General features: G+C 37.1%; 1 non-coding gene across 1 annotated transcript; it reads left to right on the top strand.

Annotated features, from left to right (window-relative positions):
- Positions 1–14136: 14136 nt before the first annotated feature.
- LOC134366303 (U6 spliceosomal RNA) lies at positions 14137–14243 on the top strand. The gene has a single exon (XR_010022283.1). It is a non-coding gene; the product is annotated as a U6 spliceosomal RNA (small nuclear RNA).
- The last annotated feature ends 330 nt before the right edge of the window (positions 14244–14573 follow it).

Genomic DNA, 14573 nt, shown 5'->3' with positions numbered 1-14573 from the left:
GATGAAAACACAAAGGAGAAAGGTCAGGGAGAAAGGTGGAGCGATTGACAGGGACCAGAAAGAATAAGTCCTCGTAAAATGGAAAGTTATTGAGAGTTTATTAATAGAGGACCAATGTCATCCAAGCTGAGGCTGCCTACACACACAAACACACAGTCACACACACCCCAACAGACCACCATTCAATTCCCCATTTTATAACGTTCCTACTTTAGAATTGTGGGAAAATCGTTGAACATCCCCACTATGTGCCAGGCATACTACTAGTGCTGTGGATATAGTGGTGAAGAAAACAGACAGAGTTCCCATCTCCAGGGAGCCCTGTCTCTGAAATTCCAGTTGCTGACCCAAAATTGTGATGATGATAATTCTCATGTTGTAAACATGTTATGATGATTAAATAGATAAGGCAAGTGACAAGAGGCAAATGCCTACTTCAGTACCTGGTACTTAGAAAATATCCAATACATATTTAGCACTTTTCCCTTCCATTATGAAACCATCATGTGTGGGGCCACTGAAGGTCTTTTTTATTTTTAGCCAGTGCTATCTTAGTTCAGCTCAGTTAAAATTTTCAGTAATGGATCCTCTATTTGGTTAAATGATATTTGCATACCTTGTTACTCCCACTACTCCCTTAGAGTTCCAAGCGCTACTAATTCATTCCAAACCCCAGTCGTGATCATCCTTTTTTTTTTTTTTTAAGAATTCAATGCAAAGTTAGAAATACAATGAGGATGACCAAAGATCAGCATGTCACTAGCTGTCCTACATACTACTGGCCAAGAACAGAGAACACACGTACATTCAGGGTGGAAGTTGAAGCTGAGGCAGATGCCAGATGGAGAATTTCTTTGGATCTTAATTTTTGTTTATGTGGCATCTACTTACTTCACTCACTGGAATAAGCATTTTTACTGGGTTATGCACTTTATGCTAGCTATTGGGAAAGTTTACTTATTTCCAAATCAGTGTGTGAACAGGAGCATATCATTTCTGAATGAAGCCATCTCTGAAGGCTTTTCCTGTGCTTACTTTCCCGTGTTCAAGAATTCTTAGCAAAGTGAATGACTGCTGATAGATTGCAGAATTTTTCTAAATTTAGGTAAACTCCAAAGACATTTGGAAGTTCCTTCAGCAATGTAGGTTTTCAGATTTGGAAATTTAGGATCATCAAGCAACCACTTCTCAAATCCTACTGTGTGCCAGTTGTCACATGCCAGGAAGTGGTTCACAAAGATGATATGAACTGGAATTCTGTCCTCAAGTAATTTATATTACAGGGAACATGGGTTCCCAGTGCCTTCAAGCTAAAGCTGAAACTCTAAGTGAGGCTCAGGAGGCTCTTGGCAGGCTCCTTCACATTTTCTCTTCTCTGACCAAATAAAGGAGTTCTACCCCGGACACTTCTTGTCCATTACAGTCACTGAAATCAAACCTCTCTGAATTTGTCCTAGGTGATTTCCCAGAAACAGTTTAATGCAGTGAAAAGAACACAAATATCAAATCCAGGCTCTGCAACTCATTTCCTGTGTGTTCTTTAGCATGACAATTGCTCTCTCTGAGCCTCAGTTTCCCTAGCTGTGAAATGAGTTGGTAGGGCTATATAATTTCTATCACTGATGTTCTAGGATTCAGTTACCAAGTCTAGAATGAACAGGCCATACCAAGAAGACAGGTTGTCTTCTCAGACAGAGAGAGAAGAAATATCTTCCTTCTACTCGCTCAATCCTCTTTTCCCAGAGTGGAAAAGATGAGGTCAGCAGAGCTGACCAGGCACTCTGTGCATGCTGTTTATCTGTTTCTACTTCCTAGTAAGCTTCTTATAACACTGACTGAGGACTTACTTAGTGTCAATCATTAGCTCCTATATCCTAACATCAACATTATCACATGTGGATAAATGGAGGCTTAGGCAGGAGATTTGACTGATGTACAGTAAAGTCATGCAGTCAGGGTACAAACCAGAGCTCAAGCTCCTTCCAAGATAGAACAAAGCCTCCTCTATTCAGTCCATGTCCTGTCCTTGGTCCTTATGCCTGGGTCTCCACGTAGATGTGGCTGCCAGCACACGTTTACACTGATCGCCTCCCCTCTCCACGGGAGGGAGCGGCTAGCTCTGTATGTGATATGGGAAAACCACAACAAGGCAATCCTTGGAACTATAAAATCAAATTAAATCATGGGTCTGGCTGGGGATTTAAACATCTTAGCCGCTCTAATTTCTCTAGAGAAGCTGGGAGACCAAGCCAACTCCTGTCATGCACTCTCTTCCGAGTCACAATGTGCTTTGCCACAGGTTTTCTATCTGGTTTAAGCTGGCCATTTGGAGAGGAGAGAGCTTCCCAGGCCTGAAGAATAGAGAGCTTTGTGAGCTTGAGGAATATTTTCCTCTGTCAGATTGCTCTGCTAACCCTGCTGGGATAACTCAGACATTGGTAGGCTGTAAAGATAAATAAGGAGATGGCTCCTGTTTTCTGAGCATGGGCTATACTCTGTGAGCTTTGCACCTGTTAGTTTCCACAGCCATGCCATCATGCCATCAGGCAGGTATTGTCTTCATCCCCAAATTAAGGATGAGGAGATTAAGGCTCAGAGAAATAAAGTAACTACCCTAAGATTATGCTACTAGCAAAAATGGAGCCATAATTCAAACTCTGGTTTATGTGATATGAACACATTTCCTTTTAAACCACATGCCTATATCACTTCCACCTCCCGTTCTAGAATGTTGTCTGTATCCCTTTGGAGAAATAAAAAATAACAGTCCAACCTGCCCCCGAGAACACATTAGTTTTACAGTTACTTGGACATGGGGTAAGAGGGGAGGTTGGAGAAATGCACACAGGTACTTATGACAAGATTTTAGAATGACATTGACAATCACATAAATAAAAACTCCCATTATAAATCATTAGAGAGGAGGAAGTATACGACCAGAGCAGAAGTGAAGAAGGGAAAAAGGGAAATATTGCATACATTTTGTAAGTGATAAGAGGTGATATATCATAGTAACTAAGCATGAAGAGTCTGTACCAGTCTATCAAGATTGAAATCTCAGCCCCATCCCTAGTCAAAAAACCTTGGACAAATTATCTAACTCTCATCCTTTATCTATAAAGAGAAAATAATAATATTGCTACATATCAGGGTTAACTAAATCAATTCATACATATAAAGAGCTTAAAGGAGTGCCTGATACATAGCTAATGATATAGATGTCTGCTAGTATTATTTTTAACAGCCTTATGGATATGTAATTTATGTACTTTATAATTGACCCATTTTTACTATATTCACAAAGTTGCTTAGCCATCATCCCAATTGATTTTATAACTTTTTATCACCCCCCCAAAAAAAAACAAAGAAAAAAAATCAAAACTCTGTGCCCATTAGCAATTACTGCTTATTTCTCCCCAATCCCCTTGCCCCAGACAACCACCAAGTTACTTTCTGTTTCTACAGATTGTCCTATTCTGTACTCTTCAAATAAATGGTATCACAGTATATATGGTCTTTGAGACTGGCTTCTTTCATTTAGCATAATGTTGTCAAGGTTCTTTCATGTTGTAGCATGTATCACTACTTTATTCCTTCTCACTGTGTGGATATATCACATTTAATATATTAATTTATGAGTTCATGGGCATTTAGATTTTTTCCACTTTGTGTACAAGTTTTGTGTGGTCAACTTTCTTACTTTTCTTGCGTATATACCTGGGAGGGAAATTGCTGGGTCGTATAGTAACTGTTTAACTTCTCAAGGAGCTGCTAGACTGTTTTCCAAAGGAGGTGAACCATTTCGTATTCCTGCAAGCAATGTATGTGGGCTCCAATTTCTGCACATTCTTTTATTGTCCATCTCTTTTACTTTAGCCATCTCAGCCATCTCAGGTGTGTGGGGAGGAGGGGGAGTCGTAACTAATTATGATTTTGGTTTGCATTTATTTTCCTAATGTTTAGTAATGCTGATGATCTTTTCTTGTGCTTAGCAGTTATTTATATATCTTATTTGGAAGAATGTTGCTATGGTTTGAATGTTTGTCTCCTCCAAAACTCATGTTGAAACTTAATCCTTAATGTGGCAGTATTGAAAGGTTGGGTGTTTAAGAGGTGATTGGGTCATTGGGGCTCTGCTTTCAAAAATGGTTTAATCCAATGTATTAATGAATCAATGAATTGTTGGGTTAATGGATTAATGGGTTATCATGAGAGTGAGGCTGGTGGCTTTATAAGAACAGAAAAAGAATCCTGAGCTAGCACATTCATCCCCCTTGGTATTTGATATCTTATGCCATCTTGGGACTCTGCAGAGAATCCCCACCAGTAAGAAGGCCTTCACCCGATGTAGCCCCTAGACCTTGGACTTTCTAGCTTCCAGAAGTATAAGAAATAAATTTTGTTTCTTAATGAATTACCCAGTTTCATGTATTCTGTTATAAGCAACAGAAAACAGACTAAGTCAAATGTCTATTCAGATCCTTTGACCATTTTTAAATTGGTTTATTTGCTTTCTTACTATAGAGTTGAAACAGCTCTTCATATGTTATAGTATAAGTCCCATATCAGATATATGATTTGCAGACGTTTTACCACATTTTGGGAGACGTATTTTTATTTTCTTTCTGTTGTCCTTTGAAATACCAGAGTTTTTATTTTTTTATTTTGATAAAATTCAATTTGTGTCGCTTTTTTCTTTTGTCATTTGTGCTTTGGGTGTTATAACTAAGACAACTTTGCGTAACCTAAGATCAAGGACTTACTTCTATATTTTCTTCTAAGTGTTTATAGTTTGAGCTTTACCATTTAGGTCTACAATCCATTTTTAGTTAATTTTTGTGAATAGTGTGAGAAAGGGGTCCAACTTCATATTTTTTTCATTTAGATATCTAGCTATTTCAACACCATTTATCGAATAGACAATCCTTTCCCCATTTAACTGTGCTGGCACCCCTGTAAAACTTCAAGTGATCATAAATGCAAGAGGTTTTGTTTGTTTATTTGTTTGTTCCCCAGGCTTTAAATTCTATTCCATTGATCTATGTCTATCCTTATGCCAGTACAACACTGTCTTCATTACTGTAACTTTGTAATAAATTTTGAAATTGATACATATGAGTTCTCCAACTTTTTAAAAAATTATTTTGGCTTTTCATGGTCCCTATTATTTCCACCTGAATTTTAGAATCAGCTTGTTATTTCTGAAAAATAAAATTTTAAAAAGCCAGCTTGGATGTTGATAAGAATTATGTATTTAATAGTAGTTCTATTGAGTACTGCCATCTTAACAATAGTAAGTCTTTTGATACATCAGTATGTGATATCTTTAAACTGATTTAAGACACCATTGATTTTTTCAACAATGTTGTACAGTTTTGAGAACATAAATTTTCCATTTTTTTATTAACTATATTCCTAGGCATATTATTTTTTGATGGTATTATAAATAGAATTGTTTTCTTAAGTTTATTTTTGTATTATTGTTATTATTACTATAAAAATATGACCTTTTAATTACTGTTAAAAAAATACATACACCAAAAAATTTTTTTTTTTTTTTTTTTTAAAGATGACTGGAAAGGGGATCTTAACCCTTGAGTTGGTGTTATCAGCACCACACTCTCCCAAGTGAGCCACGGGCCGGCCCCCTACACCAAAAAAATTTTATTGTACATCCATAACATTAGCTTGGAACCTATAAAATTACTAATACTATTTTTTTTACCTTTGCTGGTATTCTATTGTTTTCGAAGTTCAAAAATAGAAATTTCACATAGTCAGCCAAATAAGTATATTTATTGGGAATTCACTCCATTCCTGACACTGTGTTTGGTACTTAATTGCTTTATTTGATTTACTTCACAAAATAACCCTGTGAGGTGTATGGTATTATCGTCAGTCGAGAGTTTCTTACCTCTGAGGCTCACAGAGACTATGTAACTTGCCCAGACAAACACAGCTGATCAATTCAGAGTTAAAACCCAAAACAGATATACTCACCTCCAGGTTTATACATTTGGAGTTTGACTGTATGAAAGAACATTATTCATATTTTCTAAGATCATGAATTGCTGAAAGGAAGTAAGTTATTCCTCTCCTTTAGATCATAAGCTTTGAATTCACTTCTAAGTTTGAATGCCTAATATCACCAATTGCTATCTGTGTGACTTTAGATTGATTACTTAACTTTTCCTCTGTAAGTGGGACTGCTAATTCTCAAGGCCCAGGCTGTGAGGATTAAAGAAGGTGATTATATAAGGCACATACAGCAACCCACAAAGAGGTGAATCATGACCCTTGATAGATTGTCTCAGTTGAGCTTTTAGCCAGAAACCAACATCAACTGTGAGTGAGGTCCATTGTGGACCAACCCCAGCCAATATGAAGTGAAGCAGAAGTATCGCTCAGCCAAGTAAGGACAGAATTTTGACCCACTGAAATATGATTAAATGTTTGCTGTTTTAAGCCATTATTGTTTAGGGTACAATGTTCCATAATAATAGATTGTCAGAACAATCTGAAGTTCTCAGGTGAGGAAACAATTCGAATATTAATTATTTATTAATATATAATAGATATATTAGACATGAATGTTAGAATAATTATTTATAATTTTATATATCTAAGTAAATACATACATTTTCTACTTCAGTCAAGTATAAGTATAGTTTTGTTTTTCTGTCTCCCCAAGAATGCTCAACAAAAGACAATCATATTCATTCAACCATGCTTCCTTGCATACATCTAACCTTCCACCAAATATTTAATGACTGTCTACTAAGTTTCAGGCACCATGTTAGACACTGTGGATATAGAAGTGAATAGGGAAACACATTCTTCTGTTCTCGTATGTCCGTATGACTAAGGAGAATGAACAGACATTAAACAAGTAACTGCAAGTTGACAAGCTGAGAACCAAGTAGCAGGAATGCTCATAACAGAGAGTGCTAGGCTTTTCTACAGGTCAGGGTCAGCTCTCCTATTAGAGGCCACTGCTTGGAGGGCAGAGCAGGTGGCTAGATCTATTCAGTTACTACTACTGTATAATGGTAACCTCCTCCCTCACCTTCCACCAACAAGAATAGTGACATAAAACAACAATTTTATTATACATATGAATTCTGTGGGACAGGATATAGAGGAGATGACTGTCTCTTCTCTGTGACGTCTGGGGCATTAGCTGAGCAGACTTGAAAGCCAGGGATAACTTGACAGCTGCGGTATGGAAAGATATGGAGACATTATCACTTATATGTTTTGCATTCGATGCTGGTTGTCAGCCAGGACCTTGAATCAATAACAATCTTACACATGGCCTCTCCAAGTGGTCTTTGCTTATGGGCCAGTTTGAACTTCCTCACGGCATGGCAGATAGGTGCCAAGAGTAAATGTCACAAAAGAGAAAAATAAGTAGCATCTAGGGAACTTTCCTTTTGTGACCTAGCCTCAGTAGTAAACTATGTCACTTTTGTTACAGTGACAATCCACCCAAATTTAAGGGAGAGAACATAGGTCCACACCTGATCAGAGGAACATCAAAGTTACATTGTGAGAGGAAATTGTGGAATGAGAAAGACTGTTGCAACCATCTTTGGAAAATGCAGTCTGTCTAAAACAATGTTGCTTGTAGATATTCAAGTAGGAGAAACCATATTTACAGACTTTAATTTTGAAATTTAAATCCTCTTACATGCTAAAACTCCTTGAAGGTTTGGAAGATTCTGGATCTCTTATCTCCAGGGTGCCTCAGGAGCAAAGTCTGAGTTGTTATCAATATAACCCCTTTCTGAGAAAAGATCAAAGATATCTGCCCCTTTACTCATCATGAGACGATGGAAAGGTACAGATTCTTCCAAAAGACCATAGCTTCTGAAAGAAAGCAACCACCCAAATTGAAAAGAGGATCCATGATTACATATATTTGAAGAAACATCAAACTTTAATAGATCACAAGTCCCCAGGGACTTAATGTGGATAAGTGACATCCTCAGTATATTCATAAAATTCATCTCCAGGAAGTCTTTTCAGCCTGGATTTGATGATTGTCTTCTGTGATCTCCTTTAAACCCCACTATGACATCTACACAATGTCTTATGGTTGTCTGCTCATTTATGTGCCTCCTTTAGTAGACTGTGAGCTCTCCGAGGGTAGTGCCCAGAACTTATAAACTAGTGTATCCTCAACATCTAATTATTTCATTGCTTAGAACATAGCAGTGTTCAATAAATATTTGCTGAATAAATGCACAAGATTTTAAACATTAAACAATTAAAATAATAAATGATGTGTATTATCTTTTGCTAACTACTTTTAACAAACTCTTGGGTCCAAGTTCTATTACCCATGACTACTATATACCCTGTGAGAATTTCCCTAGTAGGACTATATAAGTCATACAAAAATTACAAGAAAAAACAATAGTTTATTCTAAAACTAACACAGGAAATGTACAAGATGAGCCTGAAACATTCTGTAATGCCAGAAAATAAGGAAGCACTCACAAAACCAACAAATCTTATGATAATAAGTGTATGTCAAAAGAACACAGGAGACACTTGAAAGGGTTCTCAATGGCCAAAGCTGTAACAATTTGAGAAAAAAAAAAAAAAAGTAGTATTGGAGTATAACCCCAAGTATAAAATAAGTATCCACGAGGACATACTGATATAAATAAATAACTGAATAAATAAATAAATTGGGAGAAAAGACAAATCCCAAGATAAAATTCAAATAATTTATGTACTTACTCAGCCCTCAAGGAGGTGAGAACAACTTCCACTTCTTAAGTGTGGGCTGTGCATAGGGACTTTCTTCCAAAGAGCACAGTATGGAAAAGTGAAAAACAAAGAGCAACTTTGTAGTGAAGACACCTGAAAAACAGTACCTCAGCAGGTGTTCAACGTTAACATCAATAGTGGTAAGTGATGCTGACAGTATGTACCTGCTATGAATCAATGTATTCACTCCAAAAATTCATGTGTTGAAAACTTCATACCCGGTGATAGGAAGTGTGCCATTTCAGAACACATTCATTAATGAATTAATGCAACTATAAAAAGAGCTTGTGGGAGTGGGTTTGCCCTATTTTGCTCTTCTGCCCCGTGAGAACACAACATTCATCCTAAGTTGTCCTCTGCCTTCTGTGACGATGCAGAAAGCCCTCACCAGACCAAATGCCAGTGCCTTGATCTTCGACTTCCCAGCCTACAGAACTGGAAAAATAAATGTCTGTTCTTTATAAATTACCCAGTTTGTAATATCCTGTTATACCAGCACAATATGATCTAAGATAGTACCCTTCATATGATGTAATAAAAATGGCCCTTTACCTCTGTGATTTTTCCTCCACAAAATATATACCCCCAGCCTAATCATGAGAAAACAAAACAAAACAAAAACCCTCAGACAATGCTGTATGGAGGGACATTCTATAAAATACCTGGCCAGCATTCCTCAAAACTGTCAAAGTCATCAAAAACAAGGAAAGCCTGAAAAACTGTCACAGCCAAGAGGAGCGTGAGGAGACATGAGGACTAAGTACAATGCAATATCAGGGGCTTCTGGAACAGAAAATGGACATTAGGTAATAACTAAGGAAATCTAAGTTAAATATGGACTTTAGTTAATAATAGAGTATCAATATTGGTTCATTAATTAAAATAAACTTACCATATCAATGTAAGGTATTAATAATAGGGGAAACTGAACGCAGGGTATATGGCAACTCCACTATCTTCACAATTTTTCTGTAAATCTAAAACTGTCCTGAAATTAAAAGTTTGTTTAAGCATACATTCCCAGGAAACACATCTATTTAAGAACCCCGAGTTTACCTGTTAAATACAGAACCATTAACCATCAACAGGGCAAAGTCAATACATAAAGGACTCAATCTTTCAACATGATGTAGCAGACTTCAAATTCTGATTTTCATTCTGTTCACCAAGTGAATTGAAGCAGGGGAGTATAGGAGGTGGGCATGAAAGTGTCTGAAAACTTTGCCTTAAGGTCTGGTGCAAAAGATTATCTGAGGTCTTGAGCAAAAGCACTCTCAATCTATGTAAATAGCAGGAAATTAAATTCCATATGTTGCACGCCAGATGCTTTCAGCTGCCACAGCTGTGCACAAACAGTGAGCAGACAGTTTGGATTTGTCAAGCAAGAGAAGTGTCATGATTTTCAAAGAAGAAAGCTGTGGCTGCCAGTTGGAGGCCAAGGTGTCATATGTATGAGTGACTCAATTCCAGAAGTCCGACAAACTAAATCACTGAAAAGCCGAGAGTTCCATGTGAGACTTACCGTTGGAAGAAGTTGTTACAGAGTCATAGTCTTTGAAACCAGGGATTGTCTTTGAAGCATGTTGTTTATTTTAGAAATTATATTAAAATGCACATGTATGATGAAGACAATGTTAGGAGGGAGATTTACATTGTAATTAAATAAGGATGGTCATTGTATACTTAAAAAGTCATCAAAATATAAAAAGAAAAAGATAACAAAACATACATATTGTTGATAAGAATTATTTTACGGGGTTGCTTTTAAACTTTCAATAGTTGTCTCAGCTCTCTCTGATGCCTGTCCATTCAGAATAAATGCATCTCAAATCTGAAGATAGCACAAAACCTAGGAGTGCTAAAGGAAATGAGTGGGAGAGCACGAGCCTTTATGGATTTGACATAAGAGGTAACTATAAAAGTTACAGGTCTTATCTGCTGAAGGATGGAGAGTTTGGAGCTACAGAAAAGGGACTAATTTCTCAGGAGGAGTTCTCAGAATCAAGACACAAATTCTACTTTGAGTTCTTCCACTGGTTATCTAAACTGTTTCTCTGGAGCATAAAACAAAGTTTAAATGTATTGGCATGAAAATTCCTGGGTCCGAATCCCATTTTAGCACCTTGTAAACTCTGTGGCACTTGACAAGTAACTTCATCTCTCAGTATCTCAGTTTCTTCATCTACAGACTGGGTACTATGCCTCTCTCATGGGTGTGTAGAAAGTTCAATGAGCAAATTCGTTTGAAGAGCTTATCCCAGTGTTTGTCACTTAACCAATAAATGTTACCCGCTATTTTTTTCTATGACTGACGTGACATTCAAAGTGAACTTTACAGACTAGAATGCTAATCTGAAACCAGCAAGGAAGGATTTCTAAAGAGTTAGAGTAAGATTTTGAATTAAATCTCAAACAAATTAATTGTACAAGGTTGGAATGGTTTTGTGGATTAGGACTGTTATTTATGGACTAAGAAGACTAAGTCAAAGTTCCACTTCTAAAGTCAGTGCCGCCTGGCTAGACTAATAGTATGTCCAATTATTTGTGTAGTCAGAACACATTCAGAGCATTTACTTTAATTTTGAACATTTCATTTTGAGAGGCATATTGACCACCTAGAGTCCTCAAAGGAGACTGGGTAAGATTATAAAACTTCTGAAAGTCATGTTGCATGGAACAGTTGCTGGGGGGCGGGGAGGAGGTTTAACCATGGAGAACAGATGATTTATGATCTCTATAATTGCCCTCTCCAAACATTTGGAAAGTACCTATACAGATAACTATAAGAACGACTGAGGGGCACTTTGAATGACAGGGTTGGAATTAATAAAAAAAAAAAATTCTTTATGTCTAATTAGCTCCTCTGTTTTGAAATCTCCAAAACTTATTTCTCTATCCTCTTTCTCAGCTCTTGGCCTTACTGGCTATTTCACTGAGAAAACTGAACGAATAAGGAAATAATTTTCACAATCTCCCACCCACCTCCCTACATATGTACCAATAATCTATATTCTAACCTATAATGCATTAGCTGTCTTCAGAGTTCTTAGCCAGCACCAAGATTTCCACCTAACCAGTAGACTCTATCCTCTCTTTCATCTAGTCAAAGACATTTCTCATGCAAAACTCTGCTCCTTTCTCTTGTATCATTAATTTTCTCTGCTCCAGGATCTTTCCTTTGAGCATGCAAAATTGTCATTTTTCCCATTAGCAACAACAGCAACAACAAAAGACCCTATGTTTTTCTTTCATCAACTACCTGTTTGTCTCTTTTTCTTTATGGAAAACATGAAAGAGTTATAAATGTCTTCCCTTCCACTCTCTGTTAAGCCCACTTCAGTCAATCTTTTACTCACACTATCCCACCAAAACCACTCTTATCAAAGTGATCAGTGATTTCCATGTTACTAACTCCAATAGTTAATTCTCAGGACTCATCTTCCTTTGCTTATCAGCAGCATTTGAGAGTGTTGATCTCTCTGTTCTCTTTGAAATACTTTCTTCATTATCTACTGGGATGATCCATTACCCTAGTTTTCTTCCTTCTTTCTGTCCACTCCTTAGTCTCCTTTGAAGATTATTCCTAATCTCTTCCATGTCTAAACACTGAATACCTAGGACTCAGTTCTGGGATGGTTTCTGTTTATCTATACTCACTCCCTGGTTAAGACAATCCCATGTCAAGTCTTTAAAATGGAACCACTATGATGACTCCAGAATTTTACATGCAGTATGGCAATATCACACCTGAATGCCAGACTTTTATAACCCACTGCCAACCCAACATCTCCACAGGGATGTCTCATTTTTCATTTAACATTATCTTTCCAGACCGAACTCATAGTATGGCACACCACCCTTGCACTGAAACTGCCCCATCCATAATTTTCCACATTGTAGCGCATGGAAACCTCATCCTTCCCCCCCCTCCAAGGCCAAAAAACTTGTAACATTGTGATCATTCTCTCATAATCTCTCTCTCTTTCTCTCCCCACACACACCCATTCCCATTCTTAATCCATCAATCCTCTTCACTCTACCTTTAAAATATACTTAGAATGACATCACTTTAGACCAATTCCACACCTATCTTCTTGGTCCAAGCTGCCATATCCTTCCACCCAAACTATTAATAATCAGTTTGACCTGCCTCCAGCTTTCTTTCTTTCAATATTTTCTCAACATACCAGCAGAAAGTCTTTTTATAATTCTTTTAAATGGCAAGTAACAATCACATATTTATTGTGTACAACATAATGTTTTGACATATGTATATTAACATATGAATTACCTAACATATTTATAATTTTTTTGTGGTGAGAACACTTAAAATCTACTCCTTTAGTAATTTTCATTAATATGATACATTGTTATTAACTATAGTTATCATGCTGTACAATAGACTGCTTGGACTTATTCCTCCTTTCTAACTCATGTCTCATATCCATAGGCTAAAATCTCCCCAATCCCCCACCACCCAGCCTCTGTAACCACCATTCTACTCTCTGCTTCTATGAGTCTGACATTTTTAGATTCCACATATAAAGGAGATCATGCAGCATTTATCTTTCTGTGCCTGTTTTATTTCACTTAGAATAATGTCCTCCAGGTTCATCCATGTAGTTGCAAATAATAGAATTTCCTTCTTTTTTAAGGCTGGATAGTATATGCCATTGTGAATATATACTATATTTTCTTTATCCATTTATCAGTTGATAGGCACTTAAGTTGATTCCAGATCTTGGCTGTCGTGAATAATGCTGTATCATGCCCTACAGAGCCATACATGGTCTTCCCCCCTACATTGTCTTATTGACCTTCTATACTAACATAATCTCTTTTTTCCCTCTTCTACACAACACTATAGGCTAAATGGACCTAAAAAACATATACAGGACATTTCACCCCAAAGCAGCAGAATACTCATTCTTCTCAAGCACTCACATGCTGGATCACAAAACAAATATTAAAACACTTAAGAAGATTAAAATCTTTCTGAGTATTTTTCCAGATCCCAATGGAATGAAACTTGAAATCAATAATCAATTTTAGAAATAAAATGGGAAAATTCACAAACACATAGAAATTAAGCAACACACTCAAACAAATAGTGGGCCAAATAAGGAATCAAAACAAAGTTAGAAAATATATTGAGAGAAACTAAAACAAAAACACAACATACAAAAATATGGGATGCAGTAAAAACAGCACTAAGAGGGAAGTGTGTAGCAATAAACACCTACAGTAAAAAAAGAAGAAAGATCACAAATGAACACCCTAACTTTATACCACGAGAAACTAGAAAAAGAACAAACCAAACCTAAAATTAGCAGAAAGAAGGCAATAAGAAAGATTAGGGTACTTGCTTTGGTAGCACTTATACTAAAGTTAGAACCATATAGAGAAGATTAGCACGGTCCCTGTGCAAGGATGACATACAAATATATGAAGCATTCCATACTTTTTAATCAAAGCTTTTCCCCATGGTATTCTAAAATTAGGCAAGGAGTGGGGACTGGGGTGGGCTGTCCCTCCCAGCTGGTGTCTGTGTTAGAGCCCCTTTCTTGTTGTAATCCACCAACTCACATCAGTATCAAGGCTCAGCAGCCTGTTGATAAGCCAGCCCTGTCTCACCAAGAGCTGGTACACAAACAGGACCCAGCTGCAGCTGCTGAACATGCCACAAGGTGGAAGTGATTTCTACTGGTCAGAGAAAAAGCCACCCAGATATGCCTGGCTTGGCCTGGATCACAGCACTGACAACTTGCTAGCCTAGCTGTTGGAAGAGTAGGTGC

The sequence above is a fragment of the Cynocephalus volans genome, chromosome 17 (assembly GCF_027409185.1).
Source record: "Cynocephalus volans isolate mCynVol1 chromosome 17, mCynVol1.pri, whole genome shotgun sequence".
Taxonomy (NCBI): domain Eukaryota; kingdom Metazoa; phylum Chordata; class Mammalia; order Dermoptera; family Cynocephalidae; genus Cynocephalus; species Cynocephalus volans.
This window is presented reverse-complemented; position numbering and strand designations above follow the sequence as displayed.